Here is an 18,998-nt window from a genome sequence, read left to right on the forward strand (position 1 = left end):
AGATAATTTTCAACATTCATCTTTGCAAAACCTTGTGTTCCCAATTTTTTCTCTCCCTTCCCCCCAATCCCTCCCCTAGACAGCAAGCAATCCAATATATATTAAACATGTGCAATTCTTCTATACATATTTCTACAATTATCATGCTTCACAAGAAAAATCAGATAAAAAAGGAAAAAAAATGAGAAAGAAAACAAAATTCAAGCAATCAAAAAATGTGATTTGTGAAAAATGTTCCCACAGTCCTCTGAGTGCAGATGGTTCTTTTCATCACAAGGTCAATGGAACTAGCGTGAATCACCTCACTGTTGAAAAAAGCCACGTCTATCAAAATTGATCATCATACAATCTTGGTGCCATGGATAATGATCTCCTGGTTTTACTCACTTCACTTAGCATCAGTTCATGTAAGTCTCTTCAGGCCTATCTGAAATCATGCTGTGTATTATTTCTTATAGAACAATAATATTCCATTTAACATTCATATATCATACTTTATTCAGCCATTCTGCAACTGATGGACATACACTCAGTTTCCAGTATCTTAGCACTACAAAAAGAGCTGCTGCAAGTATTTTTGCACATATGGGTCCTTTTCCATTTTTTATGATCTCTTTAGGATATAGGTCCAGTAGAGACACTTCTGGATCAAAAGGTATACATAGTTTGAAATATATTAGTGTCCCAGTTTTCCCACATCCCTTCCAACATTCATCATTATCTTTTCCTGTCATCTTAGCCAATCTAAAAAGTGGTATTTAAGAGTTGTCTTAATTTGCATTTCTCTGATCAATAGTGATTTAGAGCATTTTTTTCATATAACTATAAATGGTTTTAATTTTTTCATCTGAAATTTTCTGTTCATATCATTTAACACACTTTATCAATTGGAGAATGACTTAAATTCTTAAAAATTAAGTCAATTCTCTATTTTAGAAATGAGGCCTTTTTCAGAACCCTTGGATATAAAATTTTTTTCCTAGTTTATTGCTTCCCTTATAATCTTGTTTGCATTGCTTTTGTTTGTACAAACCCTGTTTAACTTAATATAATCAAAATTATCCATTCTGCATTCCACAATGTATTCTAGTTCTTCTTTGGCCACAAATTCGTTCCTTCTCCTTAGATTTAAGGAACAGGCTATCTTTTTTTCTTCTAATTTGGAGATAATATCACTGTCTATGTCTAAGTCACAAACCCATTTCGACCTTATCTTGGAATAGAACCTTTTTCATTTTTTATGATATATTTTGGATACAGACTCAATAGAGACAATGCTGGATCAAAGGATATGTATAGTTTGATGGTCCTTTGGGTAAAGCAAGAATTTCTACTGTTACTTTGACTGTTGGTGAGGGTGATGACAATTGACCAACAGGTACTCTTGCTAATCATTTCTCTTTTTCTTTTCCATTTTGAATTCTTAACTATGCATGTATATTTATACACACACACATGAATACACATACATACTTGTTTGTATATATGTATCTTCCTATGTGTGTTTGCTAAAGCATTTTATTTTAAAGCACTTTCCAGCCAGAAAATTTTTCAGTTAGATAAGAAGTTAATAATAGTCTTATCAATAGGATTGTAGCAGTTTAATATATTAGTTTCCTTACCACAGAAACATGTGCATTTCCCATAATATTGGTTTTCCTGGGGTCCTGTTGATATACTGCATGTGATAATGATATGGTGGTGGTTATAATGATGATAATGATAATTTATGTAGCAGTCTGAGATTATTGAAACTTTTGAGGGAATTGAGAGGACTCAGATAGCAACTAGTTAATTGTGGGAATTGAGCTTGATTTCTTTTTTACTTATGGAGTCTGGGTCAATTTCTGCCTTGTGAGAAAACTATTCAATTGAAGGAATTGAAAGAAAAACTTATTTCCTTATTTGATTCTAGTCTTGCAGTCTGGAAAGCTGGACATTTCTACCTCTTGTTTAGAAACCATTGAGCAAGAATCTAGGTTGTGCTGACCAGAAACTCAGTCAGATTAAAGAATTATTCAAGGAATTTTTTTCACAATTTTATATCTCAAGAGATACCAATGTCTTATCTGAAAACTAGCCCAAAGTACTAAATCAATTATGGTTTCCATGTTTCTTTGATTGTTTTCAGACATTTGGGCTTTGTTTTCTCAACTAATAAGTTCCTAATCTTTAATCCAATTAGAAATAAGATTACCTAATATTCTTGTCTCCTTTTAATTAATTGGTATTTTTTGATTAATTGTTTTTAATGTATTAAAGTTTTTCTTTATTTGTGTTTAGGGTCCATACCTAAGTTCACAACTTAGATCTGCTCTTGTTTTTTTTTTTTAGGTAATTGACATATATTGCTTAATAAACTATATGCTTGAATTTGGAACTATGCTTAAAGGGCTATCAAAAATTGTGCACTCTTTGATCCAGCAATGTTTTGACTGGGCTTGTATTCTAAAGAGATCATAAAGGAGGGAAAGGACCCACATATGCAAAACTGTTTGTGGCAGCCCTTTTTGTAGTAGCAAAAAAGTGGAAGCTGAGTAGATGCCCATCAGTTTGAGAATGGCTGAACAAGTTATGATATATGAATGTTATGGAATATTATTGTTCTATAAGAAACAATCAACAGAATTATTTCAAAGAGGCCTGGAGAGCCTTACATGAACTGATGCTAGGCAAAATGAGAAGAACCAGGAGATCATTATACATGATAACAACAAGATTATACAATGATGAATTTTGATGGACATCTCTTATCAACAATGAGGTGATTCAGACCAGTTCCAATGGTCTTGTGATGAAGAAAGTCATCTGTATCCACAGAGAGTACAGCAGGAACTGAATGTGGACCACATCATAGTATTTTCACTCTTTTTGTTGTTGTTTGCTTGCATTTTTTCTCATTTTTTTTTCCTTTTTGATCTGATTTTTCTTGTGCAGCATGATACATCATGGAAATATGTATAGAGGAATCACACATATTTAACATATATTGGATTACTTTCCAACTGGGGGAGTGGATAGGGGAAAAGGAGGGAAAAAATTAGAATAGTGCTTTGTAGGGGTGAGTGTTGATAATTATCCATGTATATATTTTGAAAATAAAAAACTTTAATTAAAAAATAAACTATATATTTCTTTCCTTAGTCATTTCATCTTTCACCTGCTATAGCTTTCCCCAATAAAAACATTCAGAAAGAAAACATTTAAACATCAAGGAGCCATAGTCAGAATCACACAAGAATAGGCAACTATCACTTTGAAGAAGAGAAAAGTTTGGAATTTGATATTTCATAAAACAAATGAGATTTAAGCAACCAAAAAGTTTGAACAAAAAGATAATCTATATGACCATTTGTTCCTGGAAGAGAGTAAATGCTGAATATAGGTGCTTGTGATTGTTTATTAATTGACAATTAGGGAGCATTCAAAAAACCTTTGTGCCTCTTCTAAAGTTATCAAGATATAAGGAGCAAGAAAATCCCATCTATTATCCCATCATAAGCTCTCATGTACTTGAAGGGAATGGTAAATAATCATGCTCTAGGTGGGTGGGAATGGAGAATATAAATTTTGGCCAAAGAAAGTATAATAGTTGAGTTGAATTCTACTGAATTATAATTCTTTTCTGTAAGGGAGAAAATCTTTTATAACTTTTTTTGTGACTATATTACAAAGAAAAAAACACAAGAATTACACAAGAAAAACAAATAAATTTCCAGGATAGCTTCTATTGTAAAAATCATGATCTATTAACAACTAGGCCAATGTGATTGCTTTTTTTCTTGATTTAATTATCCCCATTCTTCATTTTTTGTTCATGCTGTTTTTACTACTCATTGTTTCTTAAAAACTTCTGCTACTTTTCTTAATTCCATGCCTTTATTCATACATTTGCCTCCAAGTGGCATTTGTATCTGTTTTCAACCCAGATCTATCCTATCCTATTCTTTCATGAAGTCTTTTTTTATATTTATACACTGAAGTTCTCTTTTTGTTATATAAACTTTCATATTACATTAATAAATTTACTTTAATGATATTTATATTTGATTTTGTACTATAGATATGTGTGTTTATCTTATACAAAGTATATTTTTGAAAGCAGAATCCATGTCTTATTCTTATTTCATTTATCTTTTTATGTTTTCTAGCTTCTAGAAATAACATTTATTTGTACATAGCTATTGTTTTTTGTTTTTAAATACTCATTGAAAGTCTAAATATATTGGATAATGATTAAAAGTTTAATTTTTATGGAGCTGTCAATAGGGCATGAAGAAGGATATTGGATCCCCATACTGATAAAGGCAAACCATGATTAAAAAAAATAAAGAAATAAGAGTATAAAACTCTTCAAGGTACACAAATTGTTTCCCTTCAAAGTAATTATTAATTATATAATCCCATCATTTATGAGCAGACTGTGATTTTGAGAAGCTAAGTGATTTATTCGTGATCATTAAGCTAATGAGTGCCTGAGGCAAGACTCCATTTCCAGTTCCCTGACTTCAAGTCTCTCTATATAAGTAGACTACATATTAGACCTTCTTAAGGGCAAACTGTAGAAAATTGTATGAGAACAAATATTTTTGTCCCATAAAATTCAGCTACTCTTTCAAAATGTAGCTATAGTTCTAAGAAGTCCATTAAAACTATATGTGTAAGATAAAAGTTATTTGGTTAGGTATTTCAATTCAGATCATTTGGCTGATGCTATGCTTTTTGTTGCATATGAACTGGGGAAGCTTATAAAGGTGATTTGCAGTGAGGCTTCTTATCAAAGGCATTTGGCAACCCTAAACACAGTTAATCCGATCATTCCACAAATATTTATTGAATGCCTACTACATACTAACCAAGCCAAAAAAAATTTTATGAGAACAAATATTTTTGTCCCATAAAATTCAGCTACTCTTTCAAAATGTAGCTATAGTTCTAAGAAGTCCATTAAAACTATATGTGTAAGATAAAAGTTATTTGGTTAGGTATTTCAATTCAGATCATTTGGCTGATGCTATGCTTTTTGTTGCATATGAACTGGAGAAGCTTATAAAGGTGATTTGCAGTGAGGCTTCTTATCAAAGGCATTTGGCAACCCTAAACACAGTTAATCCGATCATTCCACAAATATTTATTGAATGCCTACTACATACTAACCAAGCCAAAAAAAAAAAAAAATCAGCAATTAGCAAAAGAAACATTACCATTAGAGTCACACTTTAGATTCAAAACCAAATCCAGTTATTACTTTTTTGTTTGTTTATTTGCATTAACTAAATTAGTACTTTGATCCACCATGTGTAAAAGGAATTACTTTTTATTTTTTTATTTTTGGTCTGCATGGCCACAGAGAGTAGAATTAGGAGCAGTGAATAGAAGTTATATTATAGAGGGATAGATTATGGCCTGAAAGAAGGAAAAATGTCCTACCTATTAATTTTCCCTGAAAATAGAACAAGCACAACACATAATTTTTAAAGAATTTTTCCTCCATGATTCTTTTCAATAATGAGGTGATTCAGACTAATTCCAATAGACTTGTGATGAAGGGAGGCATCTGCATTTAGAAAGAGGTCTGTGGGGACTAAATGTGGATCACAACATAAGTATTTTCAACTTTTTTATTGTTTACTTGCTTTTTGTTTTTTTCTCATTTTTTTTCTTTTTGATCTGATTTTTCTTGTGCAGTACAATTGTGAAAATATGTATAGAAGAATTGTACATGTTTAACACATGTTGAATTACTTGCTGTCTGGGAGGGGGGAGGGAAGGAGAAAAAAATTTGGAATACAAGGCTTTGCAAGGGTGAATGTTGAAAACTATCTTTGAATATTTTTTGTCAATTAAAAGGTATTATTAAAAAATATTTTCCTTACTAAGCTTTTGAACCTCCTTTCCCATTTGGATAATTTGTTCTTTAAGGTATTATTCTCTTTATTGGCTTTTTGTATTTCTTTTTGCATCATTCTCATCCAAGAGTGAACATTGGAAACTATCTTTGAATATATTTTGACAATAAAAAGGGTTATTAAAAATATTTTCCTTAGTGAGCTTTTGTACCTCCTTTTCCATTTGGACAATTTATTCTTTAAGGTATTATTCTCCTTATCAGCTTTTTGTATTTCCTTTTGCATTTCTCTCATTTCTCTTCCCAATTTTTACTCTACCTCTCTTACTTGATTTTCAGTAATTTGAAATGTTCTGTGACCTGAGAACACTTACTATCACTGATTAAAAGGCCTGCTCCAGGGCTGCTATGTTCCAGTCCCATCTTAGTGCAACAGACCCCTTCTGCTGACTATCCAAATTTCCTTGCCTGGAAAATTCTTCCACTTTGTCTTTTTGTGAGTTGTGATACTTCAAAATTTATTTAAAATCATTATTGAAAGGTATTTGAAGGAGTTTTGGGGAGAGCTTAAGTGAGTCCTTGCCCTTACTTTGACATCGTGGCTCTGCTTAATACAATGTATTATAAAGTAATGGATTCCTTATTGTTATACATCTTCATGAAAAGGAATGCTTTGGGGGGATATTTTTATCTTTGTGTCCTCAATACATTTGCTGCACTTTTAATTGCATCTGTTTCTTCATGATCCCATTTAGAGGTTTCTAGTCAAAGAGACTTATTTGGTTTGCCATTTCCTTTTCCAGATCATTTCAGAGATGAAGAAACTGAGGCAAAAAGAGTCAAATGATTTGCCCAGAATCACACAGGCAATAAGTGTCTAAAGCCAGAATTGAACTCTGAAAAATGAGTCTACCTGACTTCAAGCCTGGAGCTCTATGTACCCCCTAACTGCCTGCCTCAATACATAGCACAGTATACATTTTAAATGCTTAACACATATTTATTGAATGAATGGCTGGACTAGATGACATTGTATGATTCTGTGATCTTAAATCAGATTTCAACCTGTCTTCTTTTTTTTTTTTTTTTTTTTTAGTTTTAATAGTTTTTATTTACCAGATATATGCATGGGTAAATTCACAACACTGATAATAGCCAAATTGTTCTAATTTTTCCCCTCCTTCCCCACCTTCCCCCAGATGGCAGGTTGACCAATACCTGTTCAATATGTTAAAATATAAATTAAATAGAATATATGTATACATGTCCAAACAGTTGTTTTGCTGTACAAAAAGAATCGGACTTCAAAATAGTGTGCAATTAGCCTGTGAAGGAAATCCAAAATACAAGTGGACAAAATTAGAGGAATTGGGAATTCCATGCAGTGGTTCATAGTCATTTCCCAGAGTTCTCCTGCTGGGTATAACTGGTTCAGTTCATTACTGCTCTATCGGGAACTGATCTGGTTCATTTCATTGTTGAAAATGGCCACATCCATCAGAATTAATCATCATATAGTATTGTTGTTGAAGTGTACAACGATCTCCTGGTCCTACTCATTTCACTCAGCTCATGTAAGTTCATGTAAGTCTCTCCAGGCCTTTCTGATATCATCCTGTTGGCCATTTCTTATGGAACCATAATATTCCATAATATTCATATAACATAATTTATTCAGCCATTCTCCAATTGATGGGCATCCACTCAGTTTCCATTTTCTGGCCACTACAAAGAGGGCTGCCACAAACATTCTTGCACATACAAGTCCCTTTCCATTCTTTAAGATCTCTTTGGGATATAAGCTCAGTAGTAACACTGCTAGGCATGCATAGTTTGATAACTTTTTGAGCACAGTTCCAAATTGCTCTCCAGAATGACTACATGTATTCACAATTCCACCAACAATGTATCAGTGTCCCAGTTTTCCCACATTCCCTCCAACATTCTGCATTATCTTTCCCTGTCATTCTAGCCAATCCAACAGGTGTGTAGTGGTACTCAGAGTTGTCTTAATTTGCATTTCTCTGATTAATAATGACTTGGAAATGAGGCCTTTATCAGAACCTTTGACTGCAAAAATGTTTTCCCAGTTTATTGTTTCCCTTTTAATCTTATCTGCATTAGTTTTGTTTGTACTTTTCAATTCGATATTGCGAAGGTCTGGTCTAGCTCCTCTTGTCAGGATAAGCAAAAGTCCTTGCCCCACGTGTGGACGCCAAATGTAGCGAGCTGTGGTCTCCAGAAGCTGCTGGATCGCTCTCTGGGAAGAGATCTGCTGTGTCTACTCAAATCTCTCAGACAGATTCTTCTTCCTGTAACGAACCGTTGTCTCCAGGCAGTTGCTGTTAACTCTTGTCCAAAGAAGTGACTTCCCTTCCTGCAGAGAGCCCCGTCAAGCCTGATGCAATTCAGAGTCTTTCTTCTTGAATCCTGGCTCTGAATCTCCTCCAGCTCTTATCCTTCTCCAGGCCGATCTGCTGTCTGCGCCCATTGCTGTCTCTTTTTATCCTCCCAGAGAATGGGCGTGGGATAATGCAAGGGCTTCTGGGAAGAACCACCCCAGCCAATGAGCTTGCCCCCTCTATCAAGTCAACCTGAGTTCTCACCTTGTAACCGTCCAGAAAACCTGAGTTCTCACCCAGTAATCCTAACATCTCCCCCTTTCTTTTGATTTAGAACATAGGACAGTCATGACCTTGAAACATAAATCCATCAATATGGGAAGTATTACAGATAATTACATAAATTACATAAGCATATAGTAACATAGTAACATAATACATGCTAGAAGTATATGACAAATAACATAATCAAATAATCATAAATTGAAAATTTATAAATGTCCATAAGTCCATTGTCCATTAGTCTCATCTTGTGTGAGGAAGTCCAATGATTCCTGCTGGTTTTTAAAGTTCTTTAACAGTCTTCTTATTATCCATGCTCTTTCAGTGTCAGATGTTTCTTAGATCTTCTCCTTTATTTTGAGGTCTTTCTCTTTTTCTGTCTCTCTCTGATGGACAAGGCGAATATGACTCGTTGGCACCCATCTGATTCCTTCTCCTGCTGAAGAAATACAAACAAACCCTCTCTCCCAGGCAGTTAACCTATCTAATTTCCTTCTATTTACCACTTTCTAAATCTCTTCTCATCATCTGGCAATTACATTGGAATTGTTTGCACTGGACACAGCCCTGTTGGTTTAAAAGGCCTGTATTCTCCCCAAGTGTAATCCATTTTTGCAATCTGATTGCCTTTTGACTGACTTATCAGGTAATCCCTTTCTGCCATGTGATTGCATTTCTGCTGGTTGATTAAATCAGAGTCCTGGCCTTCTAAAGGTTCTTTGGATGTAACATCAGCTGCCATCATGCCCCAAGTCTTTTTTGCCTGGGGCCCTGGACCTGGGCCCCTCATCCCATTTCCCTGAATTATTCTACACTCTGATGCCCAATGGAGTCCTCTGTTGCATTTTGGACATGGGGTTTTAGGTCTTCTCTCACCCTGTCTTCTCACTGTATCTCCATATCTACACTGAGCTCTTAGATGCCCAATTTTTCCACATTGAAAACATTGCCGAGTTTCTCTAGAAGGCCCTTGCCAGGAGGGACCCTGTCTTTCCACATTCATCATTGTCCGGGTGTAAAAAGCATTTGTTCCCACTGTAGCACAGCGTCTTATGATCTCCTCTAAAGGAGCATCTTTGTCTAATCCCCATATAATTCTTTTGCAAATCTCATTGGCATTTTCCTTAGCCAGATGTCTGGTCATTATTTCTGTAGCTGAATTTTCTCCAATAGTTCTTTTGACAGCAGTTTGCAAACGTCCCACAAAATCTGCAAAAGGTTCATTGGGACCTTGCTGTATTTTAGTGAAAGCCTCTCCACGATCTTTCTGTCCAGGAAGGACACCCCAAGCTTTTATTGCAGCCTTAGCAATTTGTTCATATATTGTCATGGTATAATCAGTCTGTTCTGAATTCTCTCCATACCGACCTTCACCAGCCAAGTGCTCAAAAGTGAATTGTGTGTTAACTCCTATTTCCAAATTGCATCTGACTTGAATTTTACATAATTCATGAAATTCCGCAAGCCATAATAAATTTTCTCCAGGCTCCAGACATGTCCTTGCTATGGATTTCCAATCATTCGGGGTTAGGACTTCATAAGACAAACCATCTAGTAACATTTTGACATAAGCTGATGTAGCCCCATAAAGGGTACAACCTTTTTTCAAATCCTTAATTTTATTCAAATCTAAAGGTGCATATCTTCTCCTTTTTTTACCTACAGAGTCAGTATTTTCAATCACAGGATATGCATGTATAAAATCACTTATATCCTGTCCTTCTCTCTTAGCTTTAACCAATGCTTTTTCTAATCTTGTCATAGGCTTAGGCTTCTTCACAGGCAATTCTGTTTGTGTTTCTGCCTCTTCCCCTCTTTCTTCCTCCATCTCTGAAGGTGGGGTTGATGTGGGCCTGTCAATAATCTGTTCTCTAGGCAGGGTTGAAGCTTCTTCAAGAGAATCATACCATAATTCCTCATTTAAATCCTCTTGCTCTAGGGAAAGATCTTGATCTTTCCTTTTTTCCTCACACTTCCTCCTCTGTTCATTTTTAGAACTTTTCTTTCTCCTACAACTTGCTTGGTAGTTTAAGGCTAATTGAACTATGTTGTAGATATAAAATACTTCTGCAGAAATTGAACGAGGCCCATTTTTTGCTTGAAATTCTTTCATTTCATATCCCACTAGCTTCCATTTATCTACATCTATCTTTTCTTCCTCTAAGAACCAAGGGGATGTGCGTCTTAATGCAGCCAAGAGTTTAGCAATCTGTACCCAGGTTACAAGTAAACTCTGCTCCTCAATTATCTTGATTATACTCTCTATAGTACCACTCCTGAATGGAGCTGAGTTTGCGTCTGGGGCTGAGGTTGAGTCGGCTGAGGTCCAGGGATTGAATATAGCTAACATCTGCCCCATTTCAGCTATAAGAGATTCCTGGTTTAGCCCTTAACAAGTTAAGTTCCTTATTTATCTATTAGCACGCTCACTTAATCTTTAACAAAGTTTCCTCGTTACTCACGGTTCTGGGTCAGAGAGACTGAGATCTAGATTGGAAGCTTTTCCACTGGAATCAGGACTGTGTCTGTCCCTGTTCAGGCGCCAAATTGCGAAGGTCTGGTCTAGCTCCTCTTGTCAGGATAAGCAAAAGTCCTTGCCCCACGTGTGGACGCCAAATGTAGCGAGCTGTGGTCTCCAGAAGCTGCTGGATCGCTCTCTGGGAAGAGATCTGCTGTGTCTACTCAAATCTCTCAGACAGATTCTTCTTCCTGTAACGAACCGTTGTCTCCAGGCAGTTGCTGTTAACTCTTGTCCAAAGAAGTGACTTCCCTTCCTGCAGAGAGCCCCGTCAAGCCTGATGCAATTCAGAGTCTTTCTTCTTGAATCCTGGCTCTGAATCTCCTCCAGCTCTTATCCTTCTCCAGGCCGATCTGCTGTCTGCGCCCATTGCTGTCTCTTTTTATCCTCCCAGAGAATGGGCGTGGGATAATGCAAGGGCTTCTGGGAAGAACCACCCCAGCCAATGAGCTTGCCCCCTCTATCAAGTCAACCTGAGTTCTCACCTTGTAACCGTCCAGAAAACCTGAGTTCTCACCCAGTAATCCTAACACGATATAATCAAATTCTCTATTTTGTGATCTCTAGTTCTTCTTTGGACATAAATTCATTCCTCTTCCACAGGTCTGAGAGGTAAATGTTCCTCTGATTTATTTATAATCTCATTCTTTATGCCTAGGTCATGAACCTATTTTGACCTGACCTTGGTGTACAGTGTTAAGTGTGGATCAATGCCTAGTTTCTGCCATATTAATTTCCAATTTTCCCAGCAATTTTTGTCAAGCATTGAGTTCTTATCCCAAAGGTTGGGGTCCTTGGGTTTGTCAAACACTAGATTATTAAAGTTATTGATTATTTTGTCCTTTGGACTTAATCTATTCCACTAATCAACTAGTCTATTTCTTAGCCAATACCAAATGTCAACCTATCTTCTAATTCTCATTTAAGATTGGTTAAATATTTAAATTCTGAACAGACATATATGTATTCTCCACATATTTTATATTATAAAATGATGATGATTTGGAATGATGGAGAATAATGAAACTTGGATGGAAGAAGTGGGATTAAAGAAACTTTAAGTTTAGTGGTTTTATAGACTATGAGTATTTGGTAGGAATATTTTCTGAACTGGTGAAAATTTAGAATGTATTGTTCTTTAGAAAACATTGATTTAGAAAACCAGTAAGGAAGGAACATATTCAGTAAAAATCAGGGAAGGAATATATTAGAGTATGAATATTCATTTCATGTTAAGGGATATCAAAGCAACTGTATGTTGCCAAAATTTAAGAGTTTTCTAGACCATGCATACAGGACATGACAGAAATCTTCAAAAGACATCAAAATGATGACTGCTACATCACTGATGACTCACATGGCCACTAAGATGCATTCTATGAAACATTTGCATAATCAGAAAATCTTGGGCAAGAAACTCTAGATTCAAATAGCACAGTGATTTTTTTAATCATTGATTCCATAGAATATAATGGACATAAAACATAAAAACAGAATTGGTAAATAAACTGCTAGTTGAGAAGAAAATATCTAAGAATGTGATTAGCATTTGTGGATCACTGCATAGATTATAGAAATGCTGACTCCTGACCCAGTGATGGAATATTCAAAATAAATACTTGTAAAACTGTATTGGTTTAGAATATTATAAATCTGTGCATAAGGTTGTAAACAGAAGAGGAATAGGGAGAAAGAAACTGCTTCTATATGTATTTTAATATATGAGAAATGATCTCTATCCTTATTTTTCTGGTAGGTCACATATGGTGTGTCCATTTACTTTTTTCTAATAGTATTTTCTCTTTCTCCCCCACCAGTTGCATGTCAAAAAAGTTCTTAGCACTCTTTTTTTTTTTTTTTTACAAGATTTTGAGTTCCAAATTTTCTCCTTCCCTCCCTAACCCTCCCCTTTTTGGAAAATGACAGGCAGTTTGATGTATTTTATATATGTTCCATCATGTAAAATATTTCTATACCAGTCACAATTGTGACTGATATCAAAAGAAAAAAAAGTGATAGTAAAGTAAGTGAAAAAAAATGCTTCAATCTTCATTCTTTATTTGGCTACGAATAGCATTTTTCTTTGTAAATCCTTTGTACTTGTCTTAGATGATTGTGTTCCTGAGAAAAGATGAGTCATTCCTAGTTGATCATCACACAATGTTACTAATGCTGTGAACAATAATTTCCTGACTCTGCTCATTTCATTTTGTATCAGTTCATATGAGACTTTCTGGCTTTTTTTCTGAAATCTGCCCATTCATCATTTCTTGTTGCACCATATTATTCCATTACATTTATATACCACAGCGTATTTAGTCATTTCTCACTTGATGAAAATGCCCTCAGTTTCCAATTTTTTGCCACCCCCAAAAAAAGGCTGCTATAAATATTTTTGCACATATAGATCCTTTCCCCCCTTTTATGATCTCTTTGGGATATAGACCTAATAGTGATAATGCTAGGTCAAAGAATTTGCATAGTTTGGTTCCCCATTCAGTCATGGTCCCAAATTTCTCTTCAGAATTCAATTCATAACTCCATCAACAGTGCATTAATGTCCCAGTTTTCCCTCATTCTCTGTAATATTCATAATTTTCCTTTTTTTGTCATATTATCCAATTGTATATGTGTGAGATAATATCTCAGAGTTGTTTTGATTTGCATTTCTTTAATCAAAAGTGACTTAGAGCACTTCTTCACATACCTATAATTATCTTTATTTTTTTTAACTGAAAACCACTTATTCATATCCTTTAACCACTTATCAATTGAGAAATTGATTGTATTCTTATAATTTTGAGTCAGTTTTCTCTATATTTTGGAAATGAGGCATTTATCAGAGATACTAGCTATAAAGATTGTTTCCCAGCTATCCTTCTTTTTTTTTTTCTCCTAATCTTTGTTATATTCATTTTGTTTGTACAAAGGCTTTTAAATTTAATATAATTAAAATTATCTCTTTTCAATTCATAATGCTAACTCTTTTTGGTCATGGATTTTTACCCTCCCCATAGATCTGATGGGCTGACTATTCCTTGCTCTTCTAATTTTATTATGCTCTTTTAATTTGATTATGGCATCACCTTTATGTCTAAATCATGCATTCATTTTGACTTTGTGAAATGTTTGTCTATACTTATTTTGTGTCTAATTGTTTTCTAGTTTTCCCAGTACTGTTTTACCAAATAGTGAGTTCTTATTCTCAAAACTGGTATCTTTGTATCTATCAAATATAGGTTACTATGAATCCATTTGATTCTACATTTTTTTTTTTCTAGGAAGTTTAATCATTAATGGCTTGTTCAAATTATAAGATGAGATTATTTAAATTTTCTATTTCCTGATCTGTTAATATCGGCACTTGATAGTTTTGTAATTATTCATTGATTCTGATCAAATTGTCAGATTTATTGGTATTTAATAATACTTCTTAATGATTGTTTTAATATCTTCTTTATTGGTGATGCTTTCACCCTTTTCATTTTTGGTAATGGATATTTGATTTTTTTTTAAAATCAATTAATAAATAGTTTATCTTATTTTTTTTTTCTTCAAACCAGTTCCTAAATTTATTAATTAATGATACATATCTTTTAATCTTATTAATCTCACCTTTGATTTTCATGATTTCTACGTTAGTGCTCTATTCAGGATTTTTAATTTATTGTTTTTTCAAGCTTTATAAGTTGCATGCCCACTCCATCGATCTTTTCTTTTTCCATATTGTTGATATTAGAATTTAGAGAAATAAAATTTCCCTAAATACTGCTTTAACTTCATCTCACAAATTTTGGTATGTTTTCCTCATTTCTCTTTCTCTTTAATGAAATTATCTTCTTTCAAAATATGGAGAGGCCAACTAGAGGAAATTTTGTTCTGGACCTGATTTTAATCAAACTGTAAAAAACTCCTTGTTGGGGTGATGTCCCCTGAGGCAAAAAAAGAGTGAAAATTCAATTCTAGACTTTTCAGTTGAGGGGAAAATTAGGCACAGGTTGCCATGGATTCCTGATTTGGAAGAATATATTTCAAAGTATTTTGGGAACATATAGGGATAGTCACAAGAATTAAATTCCATAAGGGAAGACACCTTGTTATGAAAAGTACTCAAGAATATAATTCTGAAGACCCAGAAAAAAATATTTCAGTGAGGAGAAAAAAGGGGAAAAAAGAAAGCATTATCTACAGAAACTTGTTTATATTGACAAGTTGTTCATTATCTCACAGAACTTGAAGAATTGTTATAAAAAATGTAAACTAACAATATTCAGATGATTCATTTCACATTTCTTTCCCATGCCTGTGTGATGATTCTTTTTAGACTGTAAGCTACTTGAAGAAAAAAACTTGACATCTTCAGTACGTAGCATACAACACACGGTAAGAACTTACAAAGGTTTGTTGTTGATGAAGTTGTTTTAACATATTCTTTCTTTCTTCTTTTAACATTTACTGAGCCTTAGTGAACTCCTTAATTTTATGATGAATCCTTTATTACACACAAGGGAAGTGCTACCCTATGTCAGTCCTGCACAGATTATTCAGTCCATTATTCCATGCATATGGAATGCTACTCCAAAGAGATAGCATGAAAGTTCTCTGACCATATAATAAGGAAGACCTGAATATGAGTACTGCCTTTACACTTTCTGAGTGAGTGTGGACTAGTCCCTTAAACTCTTCAATGTTCTTTCAAACACTGATCTTAATAATACATTGGAGAAAAGGTGGCGATTTGAATTGGTAACAAACAAAATACCACCATCTCTTACTTTTAGGATCTGGTTAACATTGGAAAAAATTTAGCCATTCTCTAGGAAAAGGGGCTGGGATGAAAGGTAAAACAATAAATTTTGTAATGCTAGAATTTTTTAGAAAGACTTCTTTTTTTCCTTTGCTTTTTTACTTGTTCATAGAAAACCTCCATAAACAAAATGAGAAAGATCATTTCAGCATATGAATGACTCCTCAAAAAGTTTTAAACTTATCAAAATGGCCCCCCTTTCCCCTCTCCTCCAGCAACATAGCAATTCAGAATATCCTCAGTATATAAGCACTATATATACCTTGTAGGTAATATATTAGCATCTGAAAGAAAAGTTAGTAGAAAATAAAGTTCATCATTTCTTTACTTTACGACTGTTTAATGTAACTTTTCCTTGACACTTCCATATTACAGCCTGGTTTATTTAAATTAATTTTTCAGCACTTCCATGTTCTTGCTTTTGTATTTCTTTGTCATTTTTGGTTTAACATAAAAGATTGCATGTTTTTTTTCTTTGTAGCTTGGTTTAAAAATCTTTCTTCTCCCACCTTCCCCATTTCCCCATCTCTTGGATTCATTTTCTGTCTTTAGGAAGCTAAGGAGTTTTGTCAGGGCTCTTCTGCTGTCCATTTCTTTTTCTTTGACGAAAGGCTTTTTGACATAATTTATACTTTTGTGAAAATTCAGCAGCAGAAAAATAATCAGATATTCAAATTGATATCCCTTGGTTACTACATATATTTATTGAATTCACTTGATTTTTTTGTCTCAGTCTTTCTATTTATTATTTTATTTTTGTTAAGAAGGTGACTAATATCAAATTTCAATTACCTATATGCATGTTATTTGTTTTTAAGCAGATTTTTATTCAGAAAAATGCACTAAAGTTGAGGTTCATAGCCTCAGCTTCCAGTTCAGGCTTCAACATCTAATGTGAGACAGTTGCTGCACTTCTCTACTTTTCTCCTCTATAAAATGGGGGTATGAATACTTGCCTTCATTGCTGTGCTTCATGGGATTATTATAAAATTGCAGGTAAACTAAATAGTAGGTGCTTTTAAGCATATGAAATGTGTTTTTATTTTATTATTAATTACACAATATTACTTAATTAATTAAAATTAATTTTATTTACTTTTTGGTTTACCTCTGGTCAATTATTAATACCAGGTTGCCTCTGCTGCTTTGTAGTCATTTGAATGAACTCAGAGAATCTGAATGAATTCATGGATATAGTCACTGAAATACAACATAATATGTTACTTCTTTCTCTTATTCCCTCTTCTTTTCCTTTACATATAGTATATCTCCAAGTCAAATATGAATGATTTTGTTTTGGTATACCATTTTTTATTATCTGGGCCAACATCTGCTCTTTAGAGTAGGTAATTCAAAACTAATCTTTTTGCCTATGAGAGATTCTCAGAATATTAATCAATAGTGTAGAACTCTAATAATGTTAGGCAATAATATAATAAGTCTGATTCTTCCATGTAGTAACTAAAAGAGAATTCAGTTTCCTCTGTTGTCATAAGTGTTTTAGATAATCTTTAGGGTGTAATTTAGTATTGAAATTCTGTTGTTCACTATCTCTGGACCTGAATTGAAAGAAGAAAACTTGAAATAATAGCTTTTTCTTTTTAAAGGTGTTATTGGGTCCCATGCTTTCCCTTTAGGACCAACACTTGACTTTTTGTCATTTTTGAATAACAAAAGCCTTTGTGATTTAGAAAAAATAAGATATTTTAAAATTCATCATTATTTCTCTATATTTACTTGTCTTAGACATTGTCCTACTCATTTAAAAGAATTCTTTTTGTTCTAAATAGTGATATTTTTTTAAACTTGCCATGCAACTGTTGAGATTCAAAAGAGACCCTAAAATGTTTGAAGTTGCAGATTGGTCTTATGAAGTGTCTCAAAAGAATTTGCAGGCTCAAACCCATCTCCAAGTCAGGGGGCAAATTTTATTATAATTGCAATGCCAATTGAAGCAGGCTAAGTTCCAAAAGAATTTAGCAAAGCACCAGAAGCAAGAAAATAAATCCACAGGAAAAAGTTCCAGAGACCAGGAAATTTGTGTTATTTGTTTGCTAGTTTCATGGCTTATGGGTAGGTTTGAGGGGTGCTCTATTCACTATTATCTTAAAAAGTTTGTTATCACTGACCAATATATTGTTTATCTGAGAGTCAGCAATATTTTTAGGACTATACCATAGTATTCCTAAAGCCAGGAGACTTTAAGGTTATTGACATATTGATTGTTACAACAATAGCACTCCTAAGGTAATCCTTTGGGATTATTGCAATATTTCACCTTAAAGCTGCACCCCATCACAATCTTCCTTGATCTCTTTGGTCAGTAATGATCTTGCTCCCTTTTTTTTCACATAGTATTTTCTTTTGTTTTTTTACATTCCTGAGAAAATGCCAAATAATATTATTTTCTTTGTGTTTTATTCCACTATTAGCACCATGATGGTAGAAACCAGAGACTCTATTTTATAAAAATTTTGTATATGTTCTAAGGACAAACATATCCGGTAGTCAGGATGTTTGTTGAATTGTTCTATAATGCTCTAAGGGTTTTATTAGAATCATCCATAACACACAAGATTAACCAAATAGGCACACTAATAGATTGTTATGGGAACTATGAATGGTTGACTATTTTGGAAAGCAATTTGGTATTATGCAAATAGATGTCCATAACCATTGACTCTATTACTGGGCTGATACTCAAAGGAGGTCCTCATATGCATCAAAATATTTATAGCAGTATTTTTGTGATAACAAAGAATTAGACACAAAGTAGATGTCTATTGTTTGAGTAATTGCTAAGCAAATTGTGGTAAAGGGATGTAATCATCATTCTGTTATAAGAAATGATGGATGTTAAGAATACAAAGAAACATAGAAAGATCCATGAATTGATGTTGAAAAAACAAATCCAAAAACAATTATATACAACAACTACAGCAATGTAACTGGAACACACAATCCACAAACCAAAAACAAAAAATTAAAGGTTAAAAAAATTATAATGATCAAGCATGGCTCAAAGAGATAGGAAAAGGAGTCATATATTGAATATATATTCAGACTTTTTCATTGTATCAATCAGATGTACTGATTTCTTTTCCTCTTTAAAAAAATATTTATTTGTTATTTGAGATGGCTCTCTGGAAGGGAAGGAACAATATAATGATAATGATGAGAGAAATAGAGGACACCAATAAA

Source organism: Sminthopsis crassicaudata, chromosome 2 (genome assembly GCF_048593235.1).
Source record: "Sminthopsis crassicaudata isolate SCR6 chromosome 2, ASM4859323v1, whole genome shotgun sequence".
NCBI lineage: Eukaryota > Metazoa > Chordata > Mammalia > Dasyuromorphia > Dasyuridae > Sminthopsis > Sminthopsis crassicaudata.